Raw genomic sequence first — 11,282 nt, 5'->3', positions numbered from 1 at the left:
GTAAAGGGTTCTTTTAAAAATTCCCATGGGCTATGGTGTCGCCTTAATTTAATATATGACGCGTAAGACTAGACGTAAGGTGTCGGTTGTATTAGAACAGGCGATGTATAAATTTTACACGTCCCCTGTAATTTAGCGAGCACGTGTAAATTATATGCGTCCCTTTTTTTTAATCGTAGGCGACTCGTAAAGTCAAAGTTTTAGAGTCGCATATGATATAAAAAGGGATGCATAAGGTTTACGTGTCGCCTGTAATATAATAGGCGACGCGAAATATTTTTATTTGATATTTTAATTTCATTTATCTAACATTATGTGTCGCCTGCTCTATAAAAGGCGACTCTAAAATCTAAGGTGTCGCCTATTTATTTGAGGCGACTCGAAAAGGCCGACTCCATAGGGTGTTTTTGTAGTAGTGATTAGACCAATTACATTCAAATTAATGGTACGCAGACCATATTTTCTATCCTATTTGGGCCATACTAGTCACTTCATAACCTGCAAAACAGTACATATACAATATATACCATTCACCCATTCATTATCATGAATGGCCCACATAGCTGGTTAGTAAAACACATTATGCATCACGTAAACATTTGCAGCAATTAATCAAGGGCACCAATAATATACCAATTATTCAGTCCCTATTAATTCTAATCAAGTTGTTTAACCTTAAAGAATTTGTAGACCTAATCAAGAGTTTATGACTAAAGGCTCCCACTTAAACCAATAACTTTATATACTTTACTAATTTTAAACATAAAAATGTATTTCTAGTCTAACCGAAAACATACAAGTTTAATTAAAATTTAAAGCTCATATAAAATTATAATCGAATCCATTTAGTTAATTTATTTTCAGTTGATTTAAACGAATTTAAATTCATTCAAGGTTTTTGATTTTAGTAAAATAATTAGTATAAATTAAAATTTATAATAATTATAATATTCAAAATTAAAATCCAAGAAAACAATTTAAATTATTAATTTTAAAATTAATTAAAATTATTTCCGAACTGAAAATTCAAATTAAAATTCAAAACGACTCAATCGTAACACGACGAGGCACTTGGGCTTGCGCCCAAGCCCCATCGAGTGCACGACTGATCGCACGGCCATGGCACAATGCAGCAGCAGCTACACTCAAGGGATGCACCGCTCGCTAGGCGCGAGCAATCTCTCGTGGCGAGGCAGCGCTCGTTGGTGCGTGGAGCAGTGCTCGCTGGGCGACCCAGCTTGCGCTCTCCCGCGCGCGCGCCTCGACCTTGTGCCACGCCCCATTACCCATCGCCCATGTACACAGCACACACGCCCAGGTAGCCTCGCCTCGCGCGCGCGCCATGCTTGGTTGCTCGCTGTATTCGTACCGCACGGGCGACGAGCTCCCTTGCTTGTCGTCGCGTGCCCACACTATACAACACCCCTTAAGGGTAACACGTAGCGTCCTTTGCTTTGTGGCGTGCAACATTCATGAGCGTTTTTCATAAAAATTTAAAATTTTTGATTTAAAATTTATGACAAATTAATAAATCATATTAATTTCAAAATTTTAGGGCGAAAAATCGAAAATTTATTAATCAATTAATTTCCGATTAACATGGATTCAAATCTAGGTCATAAAAATTTAAAATTTATCATAAATTAACAATTTTTATGGTGGTTTTTAATCATGGATACCTAATTAAATTGCCAATTAATTATGAAAATCAAATCAAATTCTAAATTATTCGAATTTCAACAAATTAATTACAATTACAAATTAGGTTGTATAATTAACAAGTTAGGCATTCAAAATTCTTAAACATATACAGTAGGTCAATCAAAAATTCAAGATTTATCAACAAGAATCGCAAATATTCAATTTAACATCTTAAATTTACAAACTTTTGCGTTCGAAAAACTAAAACCTCCGAAAAGTCATAGTTAGGCTTCGAATTTGGGAATTCTGGGTTCGGCCGAATATTAGCTTTTTTGTCAAAATTTTAGAATGCCTTTTACATGCGGAATTGACACAAAAATCACTCGATTTCATTGAGTAATGAATAAACTGCCAAAAAACTGCGTATATATAATTAAATAAACGCAATTTGCAATTAATTAACAATTACGAAAATTAATCACCCCTTTTAATTCTTTGCAAATTTGTAAAATTTAACCATGTTATGCAATTTAGATTATGAAAATGATAAGAGGCTCGTGATACCACTGTTAGGTTTTGATACATATGACAAAACATAAATCATGCGGAAAACCTTAATGCCAGGAAACATATTATTTACACATAATCAGTTAGCATAATTTAGGTGCATACACTTTGTAGCGTGCCCTCCCTAGCTGCGCCCGAACCGAACAAGAACAAGTCTTTAGGACTCCAAGTGTCGTCCCTCCGTAGATAGTCCACAGCACGTCCGGATCCGCCTTAAGATTGACCAACTAGAATCGCCCTTAAGGTACTATAATTTTCGGCTAATTATAGGCAAGAATGTGACTGATTTTTCTGCTCAAAAATCACTGTTTTATTGTATGAATACTTGTTGAAAAACTCGTGTATAAATTTATGACCCTAGGCATATATTTATAGAACCATGGAAAGGATTTCGAATCCTGTTAGAATACTAATTAATTAATCAGAATGCTTTTAGAACTCTAAATAATTAATTTAATCTTTTAGGATTAGGATTTAATCAATGCACGAATTCCGATAGCTTTAGGATTCGTATAGCACGTACACACGCACCGCACGAGCACCGCACGCCCATGCGCAAGCCTCGCGGCCCACGCTGAGCGCACGGCGCACAGGCCCACTGCCCGCAGCCCATTTGTTTGATCCGTGCGCGCGTGCCAAGCGTTGGCTGGGCCTGGCCTTGCGCTGGGCCTGGTCGAGGCCTTGGCGTGTTTGCTTGATGCGTGTGGCTTGCTGGGCGACGGCCTGGCTTCGTGCTGGGCCTTCGTCTAGCAAGCCTCGTCCGATGCTAATTCGTACGATACGCTTCCGATTAAATTCCCGATTCCGGAATTCATTTCCGATACGAACAATATTTAATATTTCCGATTCCGGAATTAATTTCCGTTTCGAACAAATATTTAATATTTCCGTTTCCGGAATTATTTTCCGATTCCGATAATATTTCCGATTCTGACAATATTTCCGTTTCCGGCAAAATTTCTGATTCCGGCAATATTTCCATTTCCGATAATATTTCCGATACGTACCACGTTTCCGTTTCCGGCAACATCTACGACTTGGATAATATTTATATTTCCGATACGATCCATATTTCCGTTTCCGGCAATATCATCGTTTCCGGAGTATTCATTTACTTGCCTTTGACGATCTTAGCTCCCACTGAAACCAAGATCCGTCGATTCGGAATATCCATAGATGGAGTATTTAATGCCATTAAATAATTAATCCGTTTAGGTACTATTTGTGTGACCCTACGGGTTCTGTCAAGAGTAAGCTGTGGAATAATATCATTAATTCCACTTGAACTGAAGCGGCCTCTAGCTAGGCATTCAGCTCACTTGATCTCACTGAATTATTAACTTGTTAATTAATACCGAACCGCATTTATTAGACTTAACATTAAATGCATACTTGGACCAAGGGCATTATTTCCTTCACTGTGGCTATTAGATATGAATTGTTTCTAGTACATAGTGAGAGCCTGCTAGTTATTTTATCCTAAGGAATTCATAAGATTCGAGAGATGCATGTTTTCCTAGTTATGATTGTTAATTGATTGTTGTTGTCCGTTGTCCAATCCCGGTCTGCATTTGTGGTGAACCGCTGCCCTAGATTCCCTTAATATTGTTATATTCCATTTTAATTATTGCCTTAGTTTAGCATACAAACCAATCCAACCCTTTTGTTACCAGTAGTCTAGATTAGTTAATTAATAGTAGAAAGAACACTGTTTCCCTGTGGATTCGATCCTGACTTCCCTTGCTACCTAGCTAGTGGACTTAAGTTTATTTTTGATAAGGTGATACGACTTTAGCCTGTCAGGTACCCAACCTTAGGTAAAACTCCTCTATAAAAGGAGAAGAGTTTTTGCTTTTCAAAACACACAACTGATCTCTACAAAATATATCTTACAGAGCTTAAACATTTTAAAAGAATCAGTTTGCAAAATAGAGTGTTCCTTGAGTTCCTTATTGCTATAAGCTTTATTATGTACTAGAGTTTATCTATCAAATTGTATTTTGGGTTTAAGGATTGAGTGATCCTTGAGTGACTTAGAGTTAAGTCAGAGAGAGAAAGAGTGACTTAGAGTTAAGTCAAAGAGAAAAGGAGCGACTTAGAGTTAAGTCAGAGTGAGAAAGAGGAGCACAGTAATCGACGGGGATTGCTGTGGGGAACTCATATTCGAGAGGAACTCGAGTTAAAGAGTGTATTTGTAATAGATTTATTGCATTAATACAAAAGAGTTGTGAGGTTCTTCTTGATTAGGATCAAGAAGGTTCCTCAGTTTCATATCTTTTTTCGCTCATTGTTCTCAGTCTCTTTATTGTTTAAATTCCGCAAGAAACTTACCCAAGTTCCCAAGAAACAATTCACCCCCCCTCTTCTCAAGTGTTCTACTGAACTATCATAATTATTATGCCAAGTGCCATGAAAGTACGAACATGAATCAAGCTAATGACAGAGGAAAATGAGACAAAAGTTGTTGATCTGTCCGTTGATTCACCTACTTCTGTTCTCGAAGATGAGGCCGGTATACTTCTTAATTTTCTTCGTCTATTTTATTTTCATGTTTAAAATTGTTACTCCAATTTTTTTGGAGAAGGGATAGGTTAGTATTAGTGTGTTCTTTGTTAGGTTATGATACATATGACAATTCATAAATCATGCGAAAACAACCATTAAGCCAGGAATACATATTATTTACACATAATCATTTAGCATAGTTTAGATGCATACTCTTTGTTGCGTGCCTTCCCTAGCTGCGCCCGAACCGAACAAGAACAAGTCTTTAGGACTCCAAGTGTCATCCCTCCGTAGATAGTCCACAGCACGTCCGGATCCGCCTTAAGATTGACCAACTAGAATCGCCCCTAAGGTACTATAAATTTTCGGCACTTTTTAGCAAGATGTGTGACTGAATTTTTCTCTCAAAAACTCACTTTGAATACTTGAATAACTCGTTATAAATTGTGAACCCAGGCCACATATTTATAGGGGTATGGAAAGAGAATTGGAATCCTATTAGGATACGAATTAATTAAATTAGAATTATAATAAAACTCTTATTTAATTAATTTATCAAATAGAATTAGGAATTTTTAATCATTAAACGAATTCTGCACGTTTTAGGTTTCGTATGCGAACACAAACACTTACGCGAGCATGACCCGCAAGCGTGCAGGCCATGCCCGCGCACAGCCCACACGGTCGCACGGCCCACGCGAGCTACAAGCCCACGCGAGCTGCAGCATTGCTCGCAGCCCACTGCTCGCAGCTGCGCGCGCTGTGCGCGCTGCCACGGCCTGCTGGGCCTGGCCTTGCGCTGGGCCTGGCGTGGCCTTGGTTGTTCGTGTGGCGCGCTTGGCTTGCTGGGCGATGGCCTGGCTTCGTGCTGGGCCCTCGTCCGGCAGGCCTCGTCCGATGCTTATTCGTACGATACGCTTCCGATTAAATTCCCGATTCCGGAATTTATTTCCGATACGAACAATATTTAATATTTTTGATTCCGGAATTAATTTCCGTTTCGAACAAATATTTAATATTTCCGTTTCCGGAATTATTTTCCGATTCCGATAATATTTCCGATTCAGACAATATTTCCGTTTCCGGCAATATTTCCGATTCCGGCAATATTTCTATTTCCGATAATATTTTCCGATACGTACCATGTTTCCGTTTCCGGCAACATCTACGACTTGGATAATATTTATATTTCTGATACGATCCATATTTCCGTTTTCGGCAATATCATCGTTTCCGGAGTATTCATTTCTTGCCTGTGACGATCTCAACTCCCAGTGAAACCAAGATCCATCGATTCCGAATATCCATAGTTGGAGTACTTAATGCCATTAAATACTTGATCCGTTTACGTACTATTTGTGTGACCCTACGGGTTCAGTCAAGAGTAAGCTGTGGATTAATATCATTAATTCCACTTAACTGAAGCGGCCTCTAGCTAGGCATTCAGCTCACTTGATCTCACTGAATTATTAACTTGTTAATCAATACTGAACCGCATTTATTAGACTTAACATTGAATGCATACTTGGACCAAGGGCATTATTTCCTCCAGTCTCCCACTTGTCCTTAGGGACAAGTGTGCATTTCCTAATTCCTTTGTCGCTCGATGCTTGCTCTTGAACATAAGGTAAGAGTTGTCATCCTTATTATGTCCAGAGGTGTTCCTCGGTTTCAGAGTTCAACTGATCAAATAAACAGATAATCATAGCCTATGATTCATCCGAGCACGGCCATGCATTTCACAGTTTCTAGCTCTCCGAGTGGCCTTGTACAACTTTTAAGCATCTTATCCCGATTTATGGGAGGACAATCCCAATCTTGTGATCTTGAGATTAGACTTCGTTTGATAGGTGATTACCTGAGCGTTGCCTTTATAGCCTCCTTTTACGGTGCGACGGTTGGTCAACGTCAAAGCAACCAGTTCTCAAACAAGTAATCTCAAATCACTCAGGTATTGAGGATTTAGTGTCTAATAATTTTAATGAAATTTACTTATGACAGATTTTCATCTCTTACAGTAAAGTTTCATAGGTCTTGTCCGATACTAGTCTTCCCAAAGTAAGTATCTATGCAAATGATTATGACATTGCCATGTCCACATAGTTCAAGAAACAGAACTACTAGTCATCTTGCATTCTAATCGTCTAACATTTTCTATGCGTCCAATTTTATAGAAAACTCCGTCTAGGGACCATTTTCAACCTTTGACATTCAAGTTCACTTGATAGACATTTCTTAGTCACAGGACTGGTCCTGACAGTCTATCTTGAATATTTCGTCAAATTTGAAGGGACTCATCATTTAATACTAAACCAAGATTAAATGGAATATGAAAATACATTTCATATATGATAAATGTTCAACCCCAATGTTTTACAACCATGGGCCTCTAACCCATCTTTAAAACATTTCATGGAATTCAAAGCTATGCTTGATTTCCAGTGCTACAACGTGAGTGTTGCTTCTCACTTGTTGCATAGGTTTAGTTATCATGCTTTGCCAATCTTAACATCCTTTTCATCGAATGTTCTTTGAGATATGATGATAAGATCTTTTCGAGTTTGTTTATTATGTGATCTAGTCTTTCTTGCTACATTAGTGGTTCTACGCATTTTGCAATGAAGGACCATCAAGTTAGCAGACGTTTTTTTTCTTGCTTCAAGAGTGGTTCTGCGCATTTTTCAATGAAGAACCATCAAGCCAGCAGATAGGTGATCTACCCAAGTTCAGTGAAGAACTTTAAACAACTCTGTTTTATTGCTTTGTAGGCAATAATTACTTTTACTTCAACTGTTTAGGTTGCTAGTGATGCTTTGTTTGGATTTGCTTATCCAAGCAGTTCACAGATATGTGGAAGACTTTCCAACTGTATCTTAGAACATAGAAATTAATATTTTAATTTCTCACGCAACAACTCATGGTCTCCAATCCATGTTGCCATTTTCAAAACACGATGCTCTATAGCTCGTCCTTATCAATGGTTAACTCCAAGGGAATCTTGCTTGATCCTTTGCCAGTGTTTATGCGTGTAGCATCAATATTTATCATATCTTTATTTCCTTGAGTCAAGAACTAATCTTATGTACCTTTTCAAGTACCATAAGTTTTTCTTGATCTCAATCTAGTTGATCTTCACTTAGATCAATAGAGATTGGTATATGTTCGTCATGCCCAAAGTCATACGATACGTTTTTGGCGATCCTCATATTATACCATACATGATAAATTCTTTTGCAGAATAATTCCCAATTGAATTCTATTCATGTAACTTTAGCTCATCTAGTTTCAGTAGATACTAAATCCAGCTAAATTCTTTGACATATAATATAGGTTTAAGAATCTTACTTAGATTCTTTGATGTTTAACTTAGTAAATGCTTATACATAGTTCAAACATCCTTTACTTAGATTTATTCATATGGGTCGAATATCTCCAATGGAGTCTTTCGTGTTTGATTTAGTAAATGCCATTACTTAATTTAAAACAATATCATAAGATCTTTGTAAATAGATCTTAATACCCAGTATGTACTAAGTTTCGCCATGGTCCATCATTGATGAATAATTTCAAATCTAAGTCATTAACATTTGAATGTTATTTCACAATAGAGAGATATGTGTGTGATACACATAGGACCAATTAAGTTTTACGTACTCCCACTAAACTTCTTATATATCTATAAGAATCATGTATATTTTATGAAACTAAAATACTTATTAGCTTCACTAAAATACAATTCCAATTCCCAATTGCTCGCTTAAATCTGTACTTAGATTTCCTAAGCTGGCATTCATTTCAAGCATTATTTGGATCCACAAATCCTATGACATGCCATGTACATAGTTTTCTTCCAACATTTGATTGAGGAATATGTTTTGTCATCCAATTGCCATATGTACCAATATGCAATCATTGCTTGATTTATAGACTTGAGCATTACGATTATGCATGAGGTTTCAACACAATCCATGTCATGAATTTGCTTGTAACCTTTAGCAACTAATCTAGCTTTGCGTGTGAACACAATTTCATGTTTGATGGTTTTTATCCTTAAAACAAACTTGCAACCAATAGGTGTGAAACTATTCTTGCAAATCAACAAAATTTTAATTTTGTCTATGTTTTATGGCCTTTAACCATCTAAAACATTTAAGTCTATATATGGCCTCTAACCATTTTAGGGAATCTGGGTTTCGTCATAGCTTTCTTACAGGTCACAAACTCATTAATCTACATGATAATAGTTTGACTGTAAGTTGTAGGTTTCTTCACTATCTAATAGAAGAATTGCATAGTTTCAGTGACCTGAACTCCATGTTTCTTCACTATCCAATAGAAGAATATCATAGTTCCAGTGACTTGAACTCTATGCCTACTTTGGGTATAGAACATCAAACAAATAGAATATCAATAGCCACTTAAAAGTCCTTTGAATATTCTGTTCTCCTTGAGGCACTTGTAAAGTCTTCTAAGAGATGTCTATTCTTTAAAGCCACTTCTAAAGTCCTTAAAGAATAAGTTCGGATTTTCTGAAGCACTTCGAAAAGCCTCCGGAATGTCCGTTTATGTTTGTTGTTCGCCTCGAAGACTTTCGAGGTCTATTTTCTCCCACTTGTCATTTTGGAAATGAATCTCCAAAAGGACATTATTTCGAGCAAACAAACATTATGTTCTCAAAAATTCGTGGTAGAAACAATACCCTTGTGTCTCATTTGAATAAATCACAATGAAACATATATCTATACTTGGGCCTTAGTTTGTCGAATGACAAACACTAAGCTCCCACTGAGTTTTGCAACTCTCTAGATATATTTTATGAAAAGTTATTCTAAAATTACTTTTCAATAGCTTTGACGAATTTGGTTTAGTTTGGTGGTAGTTGAGCATTTTGTTTTAGAAATTATAGGAAAAGTCTTTATGATCCATCATTGATCGAATCAAGTACTAATCGACTTTGATCATTCCAACTTAGATATGCCATATCTTATGGAGCTAGATTGTGAATTTTACTACACAATCATTGATGATCATTCTTGATTTAAGTAATCATCAACATGATCTAACCTAGATCTTTATGATTTCTTACCAAGTGGATTTTATACTTCTGAATCTTTGAACTAGCCAAACAAATTCAACTTATATCACATTTGAGTAAATAAACCTATATTCACTCAAATCCATGTGAAATAATAAAGTCATAAAATCTTTCTTTAGCTTTGAACTCTATTGTCTAGGCGTTCTAACAATAGTTCATATCTTTTGTTACTTTCAACAAGTAAGACTAGTTGTCTTAAAATGATCTAGAAATCAATCAACTTTCAAAAGTCCATCAAAATAGAGCTTTTGAATGTTAACTTATTGATATGGTCTAAGCAACAATGCCAAAGATTAGTGGAACTCAAATCAAGGGGTTGATTTGAACCTAGTAAAGTTCTTTAAAGAGTTGTTCGTTTTAATCAAGCATATTGACTCATCCCGTAAATGACCATTTGATTCAAATAAACAAACAAACAAGCATTGTTTTTGTTCTTCTGAATGTGAGTCTTTCTGTGTTTGAAGCAGAAATTTAGGTATGCTGATTATGGAACAAAATAGCCATTTAGTTCCAGCCTTGAAAGGACTTAAAACAAACTAGATGACCCTACAGCTAATGTAGCATTGCCATGCTTCATTTCCCACTTGTAGGCCATTAGTGTATCCTAGCTTCCATTGTTTGAGTTATTACCGAAGTAAGAACCTCAAGCGGTATATGATACCAAGGAAGTTTGATTGCTAGGTCACTTCTCTTTAAACATAAACTTATAGGTAGAAACGGAATCGTAAATTCCTTTCATTTGTTCCTCGTTTTCCTATTTCTTGTACCATTTCTTATAGTCTTAAGAATTGATTTCTTTAGTGTTGACTTTTATACTTTGTTAGACATGTCCAATGTCACTCCAACAAGGTTCTTACCATTTGATTTATGTTGAATATTCTGTTTCAACTAGATGATCTTACCAGAAGCTTCTAAAGTTCTCTAAGCATCGATCTATTCGGATGTCTAGGGATTAGACTCATTCGAGAATTAAATGGACAAAGATATTAGGTTGTTAACCATTGGTAAGGCTGAGCGTTTAAACTCAATGCTTTATGATCTCAAAACTACATTGTATTTTGAATTCACAAGCACCAATTGGTTTGCCATTCGATTTTGATATTCGAAAACAACCATAAAAGTCGATATAAGAAACGTACATTTTAAATTGCTCACTTTCTCTCTTTTCCGTGAATCGTTCTTGGATTCACTACCGATCGAGGAAATTTACTGTTACCTTTCTAAAAGGATTTATTGCAGTGCAAGATATTTAATTATAAACAATAATTAAAACATACATTGAAGCATGCAAAGTCTAAACATTTATCATGAATAATAACTTGAAATTAAAGCAACCATGCAATTCAAACAAGTTATTAGCATTTTATTCGATTTTATTGTTCCGGCAGGTGTGAATAAAATGATTCCAAGATCCTAAAATCATTGAAGAACTAAGCACAGTTTGTCGACTTAATCCTAAAACATCTTAGGTAAG

This window comes from Spinacia oleracea, chromosome 2 (genome assembly GCF_020520425.1).
Source record: "Spinacia oleracea cultivar Varoflay chromosome 2, BTI_SOV_V1, whole genome shotgun sequence".
Lineage (NCBI taxonomy): Eukaryota > Viridiplantae > Streptophyta > Magnoliopsida > Caryophyllales > Amaranthaceae > Spinacia > Spinacia oleracea.
The sequence above is the reverse complement of the archived record's forward strand: the minus strand, read 5'-3'. Positions refer to the sequence as shown.